The sequence below is a fragment of the Astyanax mexicanus genome, chromosome 14 (genome assembly GCF_023375975.1).
Source record: "Astyanax mexicanus isolate ESR-SI-001 chromosome 14, AstMex3_surface, whole genome shotgun sequence".
NCBI classification, from domain to species: domain Eukaryota; kingdom Metazoa; phylum Chordata; class Actinopteri; order Characiformes; family Acestrorhamphidae; genus Astyanax; species Astyanax mexicanus.
Genome location: NC_064421.1, coordinates 40,835,542 through 40,852,684, shown reverse-complemented (window position 1 = coordinate 40,852,684; position 17,143 = coordinate 40,835,542). Strand labels below are relative to the sequence as shown.

The 17,143-nt window shown below is 37.6% G+C and overlaps 1 protein-coding gene across 1 annotated transcript in view; it reads left to right on the top strand.

Annotated features, from left to right (window-relative positions):
* The first annotated feature begins 2,111 nt into the window (after positions 1 to 2,111).
* Positions 2,112 to 17,143, top strand: part of sgms1a (sphingomyelin synthase 1a) — a 51,719-nt gene continuing 36,687 nt past the window's right edge. Inside the window, exon 1 of the mRNA XM_007257557.4 lies at positions 2,112 to 2,421. The gene's annotated coding sequence lies outside the window, so the exon portion shown is untranslated. The remainder of the gene's footprint in view (positions 2,422 to 17,143) is intronic.

The following is a 17,143-nucleotide window of genomic DNA, read 5'->3' as shown; positions in this document are numbered from 1 at the left end:
TTTATTATTTTTTCTATCTTCTGTTTTACCTTTTATTTTACTGCCATCTTTTACTTTTTTATAATCTTGGTGGTCTTGCTACTTTATTTTAGTGCCTTTTTATGTTTTTTAATTATTACAATTTAGATTTCTCTTTATTTTATTGCTTTACATTTTAGCCTGTCCGCATATCATTTTATTCTGAATTATTACATTTCTTCTTAATTAAATCTTGGAAACGGTCCTGGCTTCACAGTGAGATGGGCGGCCATATGGCTTACTTCCACTACACAACAGTGTAATCATTAATGTAGAAATGCTGCCGTAATTTTGCAGACAAATGTTTATTGTAATCAAAGCATCTCATAAGTTTATTGCAAGGCTGATGCAGTCCTTTTTTGTGAAATGCTACAACTGTCACATGTTCTTAGCAGCTCACAATTGTGATTTTATATAAATTAAGCCTCTTTTCAGTATGTCAAACGTTTTGATCAAAGTTAACAACTTGTTTTTGATGTTTTTTTTATTCCCTTGAATAGTTTGATCCTTGATTGATGGAGTTTGTGGATTTCATAACATAACAAATTAAAGGAATTTATGTTATAACAGAGCAACAAGCAAACATATTTTCCCATGCAGCTGTAATGTTTTAATTGACCGATGAATAAATTATTCAGTTATTTAACATTACGGAGTAGTTACATTCAGTTTATATTACATTTGGTTACATATTTACAGTAAGTTACATCTGGCCCTTTGAGGACAGCCATTATGCCGATTTGGCCCTCTGTGAAAATGAGTTTGACCCCTGCTCTAAGAGCACCAATATTTCATGATTTGTGAAGTATCTCAAAATAATGACTGTCTCAAAATAATGCCTTACTGTCTCAAAGGTGGCAGGTATGGGCTTCCATATTTATAAAACTTTGAGTAGCTTCTGGAGTGAAAGTGTGCGCATGCACAAAAAACAGAAAATGGCGAACACCCCAAAAATCAGATTTAAAAAGCGTGCGTACACACACCTACACGCAGATTTCTCTTTATAAATCACAATCTGCTTATAAATGTGCGCAGGTGATCCTGTCCCGTGTTCCGACTCCGTACCGCCCACATTTATCCATAAAATGTCCAAGCAAAAAAATAAATATAAAAATATTTATTGATCCTGAGGGCGAAAATAGAGGAACTCACCGCAAAGTAAACTTTTGGAGACTGTAAAGTAGTTCTTGTTTAGGCGGTCAATTAGGTACAGCTCTTTCCTCTCTCTTTATTATGAAATACAATTTGTTGCAGTAATAAAAATAAATAAATAAATAATAATAATAATAATTATTATAATAATAATAGATAAGATTGAAATAAACTGTGTTTATTTAAATACACAAGTTAGCATAAAAATCTATCTTGGGGGGGTCAGTGTGCGTCAGACTGGGTCTCTTCGTCACCAGAGACAAGAAAACTGGAGCTCCAGTATTGGAAATGAACATTGAGAGAGATGTTACATAAGAGGTATCTATCTATCTATCTATCTATCTATCTATCTATCTATCTATCTATCTATCTATCTATCTATCTATCTATCTATCTATCTATCTATCTATCTATCTATCTATCTATCTATCTATCTATCTATCTATCTATCTATCTATCTATCTATCTATCTATCTATCTATCGAATATACTTTATCAATGCATCTACCTGCAGTTTCGTGCTTCAACACATGATGTCACTAATTCCTGCTTTTTTCCGCGATCTTTTGAGGGATACAGACGCTTTAAAACTTGCTTACACGCGCGCTTGTTTTCACGCCACATATATATTTTTTTAATCACAGTTTTGCGCACGCACATTTCAGGCCTGTTTTTATGCGTACGCACCCTTTATAAAAGAGACCCCTGGTCCTCCATAATAATAATAATAATAAGGATCCAAACGGTGAAATACAGATGTCTATGGTGAAATGTACAGTATGAACACGCGCCAGTGAATCGACTCCGAGCCGCTGATTCGAATCTTGCCGTCTGATTGGATGGTGGCGGGCTTTTGCGTAACAGACCGCAGGGTGTTGTGGGAGCAGAAGGGACCCCCCCCCCACACACACACACTCCCCTCCTCCTCCTCCTCCTCCTCCTCCTCCCACCACTGTGGAGTGAAGTGTTCAGCCTTCAGACTGAAAACAGCAAATCTCAGTAAACAGCGGCTCAGTGCGCGCGGCCTGTCCCCCAGCCCGGGAGCGGATTACCCAGCGCTGACGGATTGTGAGACCCGCAGGACTCGCGGAATAAACCCGGAGCAGAAAATAAACACCTGCCTTTATATTTTCAGCTCCGTTTATATACAGCTCCAGCTTATACACAGCTCTCCATAACAGCAGAGCAGAGGGAGCCACAAGTCTCCGCCTGGAGAAACACCACCAGCAGCAGGAGCAGGAGGAGGAGGAGGTGAGTGAGAGAGAGAGAGAGAGAGGGGCTGAACTAGCTGACCGCCTTTCTGCTGAGCTTTTCTCCTGTTATTTTCTTGGCTAGTGGCGGTGAGGAAGAGGAGGAGGAGGAGAAGGTGCTGTTGTTGTTTACCGGTCAGACAGTCCACAGTTTAATCCAGCTGGCCTAGCTCTGGCACTATCTCTATATCTATCCCTGGCTATGGCTGAACTTCAGCGGCTGATCCGGAGCTTTTCTCCCGCTTCAGGAGCTCCAGACATCATGTCAGCACCTCCTTCTCCTCCTCCTCCAGGCTTCTAATAAAAGAATACTCTTCTTTATCCAGACAGAGTTCAGGTCAGGGACTGATCTGCCACGTCAGGAGCCTCAGCTTTCCTCTCTGTTTTGTTTACTCACAGGTTTATTTAAGTATAACTTGGCTGCGCAGGTGTTCTATCTAAATACAGTAAATAAATACAGTAGGTTATGTTTGTTTGGATATTATAGCTGTATTTCAGGTATATATCTGATGTTGAGTGTTTTTCTATACAGACAATGTTAACATTATTACAGGAACACATGTCTTCTTTGCCTATTTGCATTGAAAACCAACATGTGGCTTCTGATAGATGGTTTTTGGAAGATAACAGGCTCGATTTACATGAAGTGAAACCATGTGTTTCGTTGGGTGACAAAAAGTGTTTTTTTTAGAAATATAAAGGTGCTGTGTGTGTTTGTGTGTGTATATGTATAAAATGTACAACAAATGAAGCAAAGCATTATCACCTCTGGTCAGTGTAATATTTAGCAGTTTAATTTTCTGACTGTTTCAAGCTTAATTTGAAAATAGAAAATTGGGTATAAAACTCCATTCGGTATAGTACAATTTTTAAATTATTTAGTTTTTCATTTCAGCCTTTCAAAACAAAATCTCAAGAAAAATTAAAAGTTTGATCTTCTCTTGATTTTCAGATTTGTCAATTTTTGTGTCTTGTAAAACAAATCTGATGTTAAAATCCAATCAGAAAATAAGGAAAAGATTATTTTTTTCCCTGAAATTCCAATTGTAAGGAGCAGAGATGAAAAAAAATTAAAACTGGAAAAATTTCTTGTACACTTCACTTCATAAAAAGTTTTTACATCCAATTTTCTGATTCTGCATTTATACTCAGTCAGAAAATTAAACTGCTAAATGTTACACTGACCACCTCCATGCTTCTACAAACATCATCCATTTTTATTTTTTCAGCTTGACTGAGCATATAGGAGCGCTTTGTAGTTTATTAGTGTTTAAAAACTCCAGCATCACTGCTGTTCCTAATCTATAATTTCCAGCACAATAGTGGAGATGTATATTATATAAAGAGTGTATAAACAAGGAGGCAATTAAATAAAAATTTAACAATCTAATCTTTGTGTTTGTGCAAATAATACAACCCCACAGATTAAATAAGCGATGTTCTGCTGATAGTTTTCATAATTAGTGCCGCTTTCTAAAATAAATGTTACTATATTACTGTGTGTTTGACATTTTATAATCCAGTCTGACTTATATTAACTGACTAATTAGGTCCCAGTTCCCTTGTATGTGTGGGTGTGGATGGGTGTGGATGTGTAGGGATACACATCCTGGGGCGAAATCTGTTGAATAGTGGGTGAATTTGCTATGATGGGGGTTGGAATTGGATTCTGTAAAATGGGTGTATTAGCCTTTACTAGGTCTTCTGGTAAAATGGAGCGTTTGGTTGCAGACTATAACTAAACTCTCTTATTTACCTTTTGTGAACTCTCCTAAGTTCTACCATCTGAACCAAAATGCCCGATAATGGTGCATTGAGGACAACAGTTAACACTTTAACTAAACTCTAGTCATTATCCAATGTATTAAACTGTGATTGGATCAACCCATTCTCCAACCACTGGATTACAATGGTAAATCACTGAAGAAATTTCAATAATAAGCTATTTCTTTTTATCCATTCATCAGATAGTTCTGACACAATGTAAAAAATCAATTGCCAGAATGATAATTGGTTAAAGCAAAAAAAAAAAAAAAAGCTTTAGCTTTAGAGTTTATTGGGCTAAGTATAGTTGGGCTAAGTAATATATTGTAAGGGTTGATATATTTCAATTTATGTTTTACAAGAAATAAAACATGGCTCTATGTGAAATATCAGACCTAATACACAGGTTACCACCATTTTACAATTTTATAATAAAAACAAAAAAGAACATTTATAGATATTTTGTTTGGAATGGGTGTGCACCTGAAAGGATAATGCTTAACACAGTACAGGATTGAGCAGATTATGTCATAGAAACCTTGTAATTAAAGGAGCAGCATGACAGCATTATTTTACCATCCCACTTCAATTTGCTGAGTCAGTGAAAAACACAAAGAAGGGCATTATCTAAAGATACTTGTGATTCACCTCTACATTTAAGATGTCACAAAAACCAACACCATTATCTTAAGCCTTCTGCCCTCCATTCACATTAAGGTTATAATTAGTGTTTCAGTCTGCACTCGTTTTGTGAATAGAAATCGCATCTTACAGACAAAATTATAAAAATGGCTTGATTTTTTTTCTGAGGGATAATTATTTTATTGACTTTTCATACAATATATGGATATGACCTCAATAATTTCAGCTCACCTCAGTGTTTACTGCAATGTTTACTGCAATTACCCAAAATAATAATGAAATTGCTTCCAGTAACTGAATTAATGCACATAGCATTTATATAAGCTTTAACATTAAAACTACTGATCTGTAACTAACTAATAACATTATCTGGCTACAGTGGCACCTGTCTAGGGGTGGGACATAGCCTGTGTTTTAAAAAGCTAGTGAACAGTCAGTTCTTAAAGGGTAACTAAACCCCCTGATTTTAACTGACTCCCCCTCAGCTCAAATTTTAAAAATGCTAAAAAAAAAAAATGGAATGGGTTGTTTAGGAGGGGCACTGGGTGATGTATGGGTTTAGGGGCAGGGCAGGAGGAGAGCTGATTGATCTGAGCTGCTGCAGCTGCAGTGTGGTTCTAATAGTGTTAAGATACAGATTTTTTTAATGTCACTGGGGGGAGGCAGTTTTATTGATTGACTAATTTGCATATTGTGATGTGTCCGAGTATCAAAGTACACAGAAACATCATCCTCGTCTATAGCACAGTTGAAACTGGAAGGGCGCTGCAGAGGCAGAAATGACCACAATAAAAGTGTTTTTTAAAGGTTAGGAAATGTTTATAAAAAATTAAAGCAGGACTGATATGTTTTATTACTTCAATGAAACACATTTCAGCTATTAATAAAAAAAAGGGTTTGGGGAGGCTCTTAGAGGCTCTTTAAGGTTATAGAATAAACCAGAGAAGGGGTCATCATGTGCCCAAGACGTTTTGATATGTGTGGGCAGTGAGGTCTAACCAGTTAGGTCTCATTTAAAATGTTTCAGGTGTAAACAAAGCCATTTAGAGTGGTGGAGATGATAAGTTCAGAGCAGGTGAAAGCTTAATGACAGAAAATTGTTATCTATAAAGTCATTATGGAGTCACTGACTAAGAGTGCGTTCCAGTTGCTTACTAATTACTTATACTAACTAGAGTATAAAGTATATAGTATAGTATACCCAAATAGGCCTGGACAATAATTCGATATCGGTATTTATCGCGATAAGAAATGTTTCAATAACGGTGATATCATTTTTGTGGTATATCGATATGTATTATTTACAGATCTGTCACGGACATGCGATTTACTGGCGTCAGCTCGCCGCACAGCTGAACACAATCAGCTTCCGTAGCTGGACTATCTCTGTGCGTGATGACGTAATCACATAGGCACGTAGCCAGATAGGCTAGGCTAGATTTGGCTAGGCTAGGCTAGGCTCGGGTCCGCTACGCATCTAAAATGCCTCGCGCTGGAGCCAAACGGAGCCGGCACGAGCGGATCCAAGGTTAAGGTAGGCTCGGTTTGCATTTGAAATGTTCCGCGCTGGAGTGGAACGGAAAGGAACCGAGCCTAGCCTAGCCTCGGGTCCGCTCGGTCCGCCTACGGGTCCGCTCGGTCCGCCTACGGGTCCGCTCGGTCCGCCTCTGGTTCGCTCGGTCCGCCCACGGGTCCGCTCGGTCAGCGGTCAGTTGCGGGTCCTCTTTGTCAGCCGCGGGTCCTCTTGGCTCCCAGCGCGGGACATTTTTGATGCAAAATGAATGCCCCTGCCGCTTCCACAAGTGATTAATTGAAGGAGGGAGGTCTAATTCAGTGGTGAGGATTTGGTTCGACTCTCGGAAGGTCTGCTAAACTTCAGTTTGCTGCAAATTGTGCCGGAGAGTGGAGCCGACCAGCAGCGGTAACGTTAAAACATCTAATCTGTTCCACCACCTCAATCAGTTCCACTACATACAATATTTTCCTTATACTGGCTGAAGCACTTTTATAGCTTATGTTGTAAGTTATTTACCGTATTTTTCGGGCTATAAGGCGCACTTAAAATACTTATTTTTTCCCAAAAATCGTCATTGCGCCTTATAATGCAGTGCGCCTTGTGTATGGATTTTGCTTGTGTTTACTGACCTCGATTTTTATGTGGTACACGGCGCTCTGTTGTGCAGAATTCCTCACCCACGCCAGAAAAAGATCCCCCTCTTGGGCTAGCGCGCGGTTACCTTTGACTGCCGTACTGCCTCTCGGCTGTGGTTCAGGGTAGCTAGTTTCCACTGTAGCTCCGTGGCCAGAACAAGGTGCCGGTAAACTTTCCTTTCCACCCGTTCTGGGGTAATAGCACAAACCGTTTCTTTTTAGCGCCCACTTCTAAGTAAAGTTAACCTCTTAACACGCGCTGGCCCACCGGCGGGCCAGAAATATTTAATATTTCATAACTGGCTGTGTTTCTGAATAGTTATGAACAGTTACAGGTTCAATATAGACATCCAATATACCATTTTAAAGCTTAGAATCTCTGCTTTTGAGCTATTTAGCCTATTTAGCGGAATATCCTTTCAGAAAATAAACATTTAGGGCGAAATATGCCTTGGTTATGATTTTAATAATTCATAACTCTCATATTTGCGTTTATCGTTCGTCCATATTTCATCGAATGCGGTCATGTCATACACCATTCGAACCGTCTGGCTCTCCGGATTCCAGAACTGTGCTTTTACTGTAGGATGTATGTTTCATGAATTAGAGCTGCGTCAGAGCGCATGTTTCCAGTAATAAAAGGCTCTCCTTTTGTCCGGGGTTAACCTCCGGTCACTGCCGCCACCCCCCGAACACACACCCGCGCTCAGCCACAGGTCCTACCTTCAAAACGCGTCCAGACTAAAGAGAATCCATCAATCCAGTCTCCTGTAATCCACAGTTATATCCAAACAGCGCTGGAAATCACTTCATCCATAAATGAAACTTATCCAATCTTTATCTCTGTTTTAAAACCGTTTTATTCACCGAATTCGGCACAACACGCTATTATAGTCAGAAGCCTCGCGGAGTAATGCGGTACTTGCTGTGCTTCAAGTAGTATTATGGTCTGTCGGAGCGTTGCGGCTACCGTTGTCAGGAGCCTCGCGGAGTAATACGTACTTGCTGTGCTTCAACATAATATTATGGTCTGTCGGAGCGTTGCGGCTACCGTTGTCAGGAGCCTCGCGGAGTAATACGTACTTGCTGTGCTTCAACATAATATTATGGTCTGTCGGAGCGTTGCGGCTACCGTTGTCAGGAGCGTCGCGGAGTAATACGTACTTGCTGTGCTTCAACATAATATTATGGTCTGTCGGAGCGTTGCGGCTACCGTTGTCAGGAGCCTCGCGGAGTAATACGTACTTGCTGTGCTTCAACACAATATTATGGTCTGTCGGAGCGTTGCGTCTACCGTTGTCAGGAGCGTCGCGGAGTAATACGTACTTGCTGTGCTTCAACATAATATTATGGTCTGTCGGAGCGTTGCGGCTACCGTTGTCAGGAGCGTCGCGGAGTAATACGTAAGTTACTTGCTGTGCTTGTTGATTTATTGCTCAGAGATGTTGTTATTTTTCACAGATATTGTGAAGGATTTATTGCTCAGAGTTATTGTTACTGATATAAATAAAGTTTCATTTAGTGCGCCTTATAATCCAGTGCGCCTTGTGTATGGACTAACACTAAAAATAGACCGTTCACTCATCGTGCGCCTTATAATACGGTGCGCCTTATAGTCCGAAAAATACGGTAAGTTATTTAAAGTTTATGAATCCTTTAGGTTTGTTTATTTGACGGGGATATCATGTTCCTTTTATGTTCATAAAGAGTTGTATTTTGGCTGAAGCACTTTTGTAGCTTATATTGTAACTAAGTTATTTATAGTTGATAAAGCCTATAGGTTTGTTTATTTGACGGGGAAATTTTGTTGCTTTTATGTGTATAAAGGCTTCTTGTGTTCTTTATCCTAGTTGGAACACTTTTGTTTTGATCTGTTAAATTTGTTTACAAAAGACTAAGAAGCTCTGCTTCTATCCTAATTTTAAGTTATTTTTTATTGGTAATAGTTATATTGGCTTATGTTTTGATAGGGATGTCATGTTTTTATTTTGCTATATGCAAATAAAATTGAGCATTGATTTATCTTGACTATTGTTTATTTCTTAAGTATTATAATGTTTTCGTGAAAGGAGGTTTCAAAGACTTAAATTAAGTAGACAGTAGTAGGTACTAGGGGTGTGCCATATCATATATCACGATATTATACTCTGAAATATCGTGCCACATCACTCATCCCTAATTATCACATCAGGGTACTAATTTTTTTGCTGTTTTAAGCAAAAGAAAAACTCACACATTTCTAATTTCCTATTAAATATTTACTAGAGACAGATTATATCTGTAAAGTGTCATTTATTTTACTTTAATACTGGATATATGGAGATATTTGGAGTGCATTATTATTATTAGTATCATGTAATTCTCAATTATTGACTTCTGTTATAAATCTGCTAAAATTATTGTTTTTTTTTAAATATCTTAAAGGTGTGCAATATCATATCGTATACAATAATAAAAACGTTTTTTGTTTTTTTGTCATATCGCCAAGAGTATCGTTATCGCGATAATACCATGAAATATTGTGATATTATTTTAGGGCCATATCGCCCACCCCTAGTAGGTACGTATTTCCATTGCAGGGATTCTTAGCAGTTTTCTGAGGCCTTCTAAGTATTTATATCGATATCGGAATTATATCGTATCGACCGAAATTAAGGAATATATCGTGATATGAATTTTGGCCATATCGTCCAGCACTATACCCAAATATAGAGTATAAAGTATATAGTATAGTATACCCAAATATAGAGTATAAAGTATATAGTATAGTATACCCAAATATAGAGTATAAAGTATATAGTATAGTATACCCAAATATAGTGCTATTAGTAGAGATACTATACTGACTGTCAGCTTTACTCAGCCTCGATACTGTGGTATTAGCACTGCTATCATAGCTTTAGCACTATCTAGCATCACTGCTGTGGTATCAGAATTGCTATCATACATTAGCATCACCCAGCATTGATACTGTAGTATTAGCATTGCTATCATAGCTTTAGCACTGTGTAGCATCGCTACTGTGGTATTAGAACAGCTATCATAGCATTAGCATCACCCAGCATTGATACTGTGGTATTAGCCTTGCTCTCATAGCTTTAGCAAAGCCTAGCATTGCTATTATGGTATTAGAATTGCTATCATAGCATTAGCATTACCCAGCATTGATACTGTGGTATTAGCATAGCTATCGCAGCATTAGCATCACCCAAAAAAGTTAGATTTCCAGTGTTTTGTATTTAATAAACCAAACTGTCTTATATGTATTAATATTTAAAAACTGAAAAAGGTGTTTAATTTATTATTAAAAAGTTTTGGATTTATTGTATTTTACGGCTGCCACATTTAAGGTGGAACGGAAAACTCGCTAAACGTGAGTGAAATATAAATATGCTAAAAATGAGACCTGTCTTGTTCAGCTTCTCTAACAGACTCTGGTGATACTAAGGGAAAGAAAAAAAAATTGTCACTAGTGTTAGCTTGAGTAAACTATGGCTAGATTTGGAACTGCTGGTCGAGCTGCCTCATTTAAGGGGGAAGGGATTGGATTGGATTGGATTTCTAAGGCTAACTTGTTTGCTAAATGTGAGAGAGATATAAATTTACTAAGAATGAGACACATCTTTTTTAACTACTCTATCAGACTTTAAAGAAACACAAAGTGAGAGGAAAAAAAAATAGAATGAACTTGCTACAGACTTACCGCAAATCTCCTTCTCCTGTTGGCTTTAACATGCATCACGTTTAATGGTGCTTTACTGCCTGTAACTGTACTTATGAGTATAATAACATGGACCCTACTGATTTAATGAGTTACCAACTGTTTTAGAAATTGATTAAATTGATTAGTTGTTGTAGCCCTAATAATCATAACAGATAGAATTATGAGAGAATAGTCATATTTTGTGCCACAGCAATTTTTTCAAAATAAAGATCATACTTGTTGTTAAAAATGCCATTAAAAATCTAAAGCAGCCAATGACGCTACAGCAAAACTAGGCTTGCCTGTTTCTTTCTTGTTTTACAGGACTATCATGAAAAGCATTTAGCCCAAAACATATTTATAAACTTTAACTTTTTATAAGCAGGGAGAGGAACATCATGGGCATCAAAGCAATATATAGCCTTAAAGAAAGAATTATTAGAACAAAAAAGAGCTGTAGTTCTATAGTAGGCTTTAATAGTAAATAAATCAGCTATTTCTGTGTCAGGACAAGCCCACCCTTGTTTCCATTTACAGAGAGACTGGGTCATTTTCCTCAGGGGGGCAGCGCACCTCAGAATTGGGCCACTTTACACACCTAGATAGAGGAAGTTAATTTTTTTTTTTTTTTTACATATTTTTATTTAGAGTGAAGAGGAAGGCTCTTTCTTTCTCTATCTTGCATCTGGAGTAGATTAAATCTGACAGTTATAGGTGTTGGAATTACATGGCATTTCACAATACGATATTATCACAATACTGTGATTCTGTGATACAGCACAAGACAATACTTTACGATTCTTCACAGCATCTGTGTTTCTGAAGAGGATGAAATACTCCTAATTAAGTCAATACCAGGAGTTGTGGATAGGGGTGGGCGATATGGCCCTAAAATAATATCACAATATTTTATGTTTTTTTGTGATAACGATACTCTTGGCGATATGACAAAACACTTAAATTTTTTATTTTTTTAAATACACTTTGCACTGCAAGAAAAGAAAAAAAATTTATTACTACATACAATATAATACTGCACGCTCCTAAGTGAGATATTAAAAAATACAAGAATTTTATCAGATTTGTAACAGAATGATCCAAAATGTCACGATAATAACAATAAAACACTCCAAATATCCCCATATATCCAGAATTAAAGTAAAATAAATGATACTGGACAGATATAATCTGTCTCTAGCAGATATATAATGGGAAATGGGATGGGTGATAAGGCACGATATTTTAGGGTATAATATCATTCACGATATTAAAAAATGTTAAAGATATTATCTTATCTTATTTCTATTTCTTATAGAATCAATGTGTGAGAGAAACCAGTCTGTTAAGTGTGAGTTATATGATTTTGTCAAATAAAACTCTAGTTTTTTTAAGCCATTTTTTTTCTTTAAAATTTTATTTTTAAATCTCGTCTCGTCTCATTCTTGTGAACCCAGTATTGTGTCTCGTCTCGTCTCGTGGTATTAGTGTCTCGTCACACCCCAATTATCTGGCTAATATATCAGATTACAGTGCACCTTATCAGCAGTTTACTTTAAATAAAAGGAGTATATTTTATAGCTGGGTTGGATCGAGACCAGATCACGTTCTCACCACAAGCAAACCGCTCTTACGAGTTCGCTTGGGACCTCTAGCTGGTCTCGGTTCAGTTGTTTTGATCCGCACCCGAGTCAGATTACTGTTTTCACTCAAATGAACCGCACTAAGGGTACAACTGAACCAGGGTCCGTTTCAACTAGACCAAATAGTGCTGGTGTGAAAATTCCCTAACACGTGTTCGTAATTGGGTTTATATGTAGATCTCATTGATATGACTAGGTTAATTCCTTGGTTTAAGGTTTGGAGATGGTGTGAAGTAATTAATACCAATGACCTAAATAAGAGTGTATCGATATCCTTTCACTCTCCTTTAACTATACTACTTCACTCTGCCTAGTTTTACTTCGCTCTACCTGATTTTTCCTTGTTCTGTCTCAATCAGCCTTGCTTGTCTTGGTCTACTTTACTGTACCTCACCTGCTTTGATCTCACTCTGCCACACTCTACTTCACTCTGTTTATTTAAAGGTCTGAGAATATAATACTTTGAGTGAAGTGATCTAACCTGGTTTTCCTGTTATGTAAACAAAGGTTAATACAGGTAGATGTGGGATTCATAGCTGATGTAGAAATGAAAGAAAAACTTTTAGTAATGTATCCTTGTGTTGTTCCATTTATTTTATTTATTTTTTATTTTAGAACATTTTTAAACACGGGTAACTAAAGAATTTAGAGTTTTTCTGGTTTGGCAGTCCTCTACTGGTGTAGAAAAGTTGCAGTATGATCTGTGATGAAACAGGATCTCATGTTTAAAACACATTCCCCCACCCCAACACAGTATCTGTTTCTGTTTTCAGTTTGACTCTATTGCTCGTTTACTGGCACACGCACACACCCACACGCACACACACACACACCTTTGTCCCTATTTTTCCCCCTCTGTGGATTTTGTCCCACTTAAAGGGAAGCGTCATGTGACTCTAAATATAGCCGGCTCTGCAGTTTTATCATTAATCTCTCTGCCAGATCAATACAGCTACAACCACTAGAAGAAGATACTGTGAATGTGTGTGTGTGTGTGAGTGTTTTTGTGCATACTCTGTGTCTGTGTGTCTGTATTTTAATAATATGTACTATATTAAAATGATACTCTGTAAAAGACTTTGTTCTAGGATTGGTCAATAATTTGATATTTACTGAAATAGAAAATATTTTGGTTATATCATTTTGAATATTTTTGATATTTCAATGTCATACAGGAATTTAGCACAACACAGAATTCAACACAACAGCTGGAAATGCAACTTGCAGAGCTGTGTGTGTGTGTGTGTGCGTGCTGGGTATTGTAGTCAGTGTGTTGACGTGCTGGAGAACAGTGTTCATTAGTGCATTGATCTGGCAGGTGCTTTTACGAGAGGGTGATAAAGGCTGAATTACAGTGCAATCTCCTACAGGTTAATGATAGCCCCCATCCCTACCCCCTCAAAACACACTGTTAAAAGCACATTTGTAGTTTATGATACTTATTAATGTGTACTTTTTAACATTTGTAAATATTACAGATGGAGCAGTTGTCAGCACAGCACAGGCGAGTTTGTTCGTGCATTGCATTATGCATCTTCTATGTAACGTACTTTTGGCACTATAAGGTGCACTATCAATAAACATATATCTTCATACACAAGGCGCACTGGATTATAAGGCGCATTATGCGACACTAGTAAGGAACAGGGGTATCTCCATGTTTTCCTTCTAATTCGGCAGGTCTCGTCACTGGGTGGTGGTGGTGGGGTGGGGGGTAACTATCTAAGTTAAGTTTGGCTAAGCTAAGTAGACAAAACTGTAATTTTGAACGAGTGTTGGATGTTAATTTACATTAACCACATTTCCACAGAAACCCAGAGTGTTCTGGTAAGCCAGGGCAATATTAGCAAGCGTTTCGTCCCACGTAGCATGTTTTTACATGGTAAACACGCAGAGAACAGCCCAATATACTTATTCCTGAACGGCAAAAGAACTAGTGCTTTGCACGGTTAGCTTATGCTGCTCCAGCAGTGCTAGCCGGGGCAAGCAGCAGACCTGATATTGGGTTTCCAAGAATGAGATAAGATTTTAATTATAATGTACGAACAGCTTTTTAGCAAGATTAGCAAGTTTTTATGTTGTTATTTGTGTTTACAGTAGTCTTAAGTTTATTTTTGAGTGATATTAAAAAGTCTTACATTTAATTTCCCCATACCTGCAGGTACCTTGTTATTTGCTGAAAAGCTGTTTAAAATTGTATAAGTGAAACTGACACATCTGTGACCTGTGCTAGTTTGTTTGTATTGATTGAAGTTTTTTTTTTTTTGTAATGATCCTAGAACTACCCTTGGTTCTCCTGTACAGTAAGATTGCAGTACGATCTGGTAGAAAATATTTTCAATATGAAGATGAGGAAGTGGTTAATGCCATAAGAGCATGGCCTTATTTGGGGAAACGAGAGAAAAACTATAACCCTGCCCAGCGTAAGGAAAGAATGAGGAAGGTAGAATTGAGTTGTGGGAAATCTTGAGGCAGCAAGACGGTAAGAGCATTTACAGTAAAGAACATATGTAATGTGTTTTTATTTTGAAGCTGTGCACTGAGGTTAACACATAACTGCACAAATAAGGTAAAATGACAAGTAGTTATTTTTTATTTAGTAGATGAATTCATAAAATACAAGAAATCCTTAAAAATGGTTTAGTCATAAATACTTTAAATTAAGGCTTTCACTTATCTTAAAATGTTTTAAATTCATCTCATAAAGCTCTTTAATGCTACAGAAAGTAAATAGAATTTTTTTTAGCATTGCATTTTAAAGTTTCTAAATGTTACATGTAAGTTAGCTTGCTTATTTAACTGCAGACTGCACCGAGCAGATGGCAGACTAAAAGCTACAACACTGATCAGCATGGTAGTGGTGTATGAGGTGGTGGTGTATGAGGTGTTAGTGTGTGTTGTTCTGTTATGAGTTGATTAGACACAGCAGTGCTGCTGAAGTTTTTAAACAACCAGCTGCTAGTTTCACTACTTAGCTGAAAGTAGTCCACGAGCAGCGTCCTCTAATAGAGTGGAGGACAGTGAGTGAACTCAGTGTTTAAAATCTCCAGCAGCACTGCTGCATCTTATTCGCTCTCCCAGCAGAACACACACTAACATCTCATACACCACCACCAGGCCAGTCGGTGTCACTTCACTCTCCTTTGGAGTACTGAGCATTGAAGACGAGCGTTAAAATGAGGATAATAAACTATGCAGAGAAACAGATACAGATACAGGACTACAAAATGAAACTCTTGTCTTCCTTGTGTATCTTCTTAGCTCCAGGCTTCAGAGCTTGGCTTGCCTTTATCTTGCAGCTCAGTGAAGAGACACACCTCTAAAGGAGATGATTGAATGTCCTGCTGGAATACACTTTAAACTTTGCACTTTTATTGCATCATATGTTTTATTAATGACCTTTAAAACAGTGTGAGTGTGTGAGGAAAAACAGCCATGCTATCTCCTCCAGCCTCTGATCAGCATCGCCTTCTTTGGATTCAGGTTACAGATCAATAGAGATTAGAAACATGAAAATACAAATCAACCATATGAGGAGAACTTCCCGAAGAGCAAAAACTATGATCTGCTCCTTATGACTAGTTCACAGTATGATTTTTAGCCAGCTGAATTAAAGTAGTTCTGTAAAGAAGAGCAGAACAAAATACCTCCACAGAGATGTGAAAGACTCATTGCCAGTTATCAGTAAGCTTGATTGCAATTGTTGCTGCCAAGGGGTGCACAACCAAGTTATTAGGTTTAGGAGGCAAATACTTATTCACACATGCTAGATTGGTTTGAATAGATTTTTCCCTTAATAAACAAAAGCATCATTTAAAAAGTGCTTTTTATATTAATCTACTTTATATTTGTCTGATATTAAAATGTGTTTGTTGTTTGTTGGTTTCCCGCGGGTCCTTAAAAGGTTTTAAAATGTCTTATGTTAATTTCTGGGTAATTAAGGTCTTAAATTGTCTTAAATATACTGTAAAGCTAGCATACTAATGTTAGCACTGCAGCAAGTTATCTACATTATCTTAGGAGGGAACTAAGGTTAGCGGAGAGTTAGCTATCATTAGCGACACTTTAGACATTTGGGATGAAGCAGCCGGTCACTGACAGAGCACCCCCTCTCTCTAGAGGTGTCTCTCTAAAATGATTTCCTTCTTAACCCCGTGCCTGATTGGCCAGACAGCTCTGACCAATCAGAGGAGAGAACATACTCGCATGGTTTGTCGAGGGGGAAAACACTCTGATCTGGACCAGAGAAACCAACTACAGGTGTGAAACTTCCTTAGATGTGTTTTCACGCTCCTCTACTGAGTGTTAAAAAAAAAAAAAAAGTGATCATCACCAATTCTAGCCACAAGAATCACCCGGCATGCTTTTGTTTTCTCTCATCAGAAACTAAGTCAAAGGATAAATGATGGAAAAATAACAGCATAAAAAGGCATCTAAAAAGTTTGTAATTTAATAAAATAGGTCAGTTTAAAAGACCTCCTTAGAACATTGCACATTTTATTGAGTTTTATTGATTCATTCAGATTTGCAGTTAAGGACCTTGTGTTTTATGAAAATTGGTTTTGTCTCAGGCTGGCTGGCTGGCTGGATGAATGGATCTTTTATATGTTACATAAAATATCCATACCGTTTTTCTGTATAACCTTTGTAAGGTAGCTTGTACAAGCGTGAATCTGGATCCATCTTATCGTCTTCAACTCTGCTGGAGTTAAAAAAGAAAAATAAAATCTCTGGTGTTCTCCTTTAAAAATGGTATCAGGGTCTGAATATTGACTCCACGTGAGCAGGCTAGATTTTCAGTGTTGCGTAAGAGCAGCTGAAGC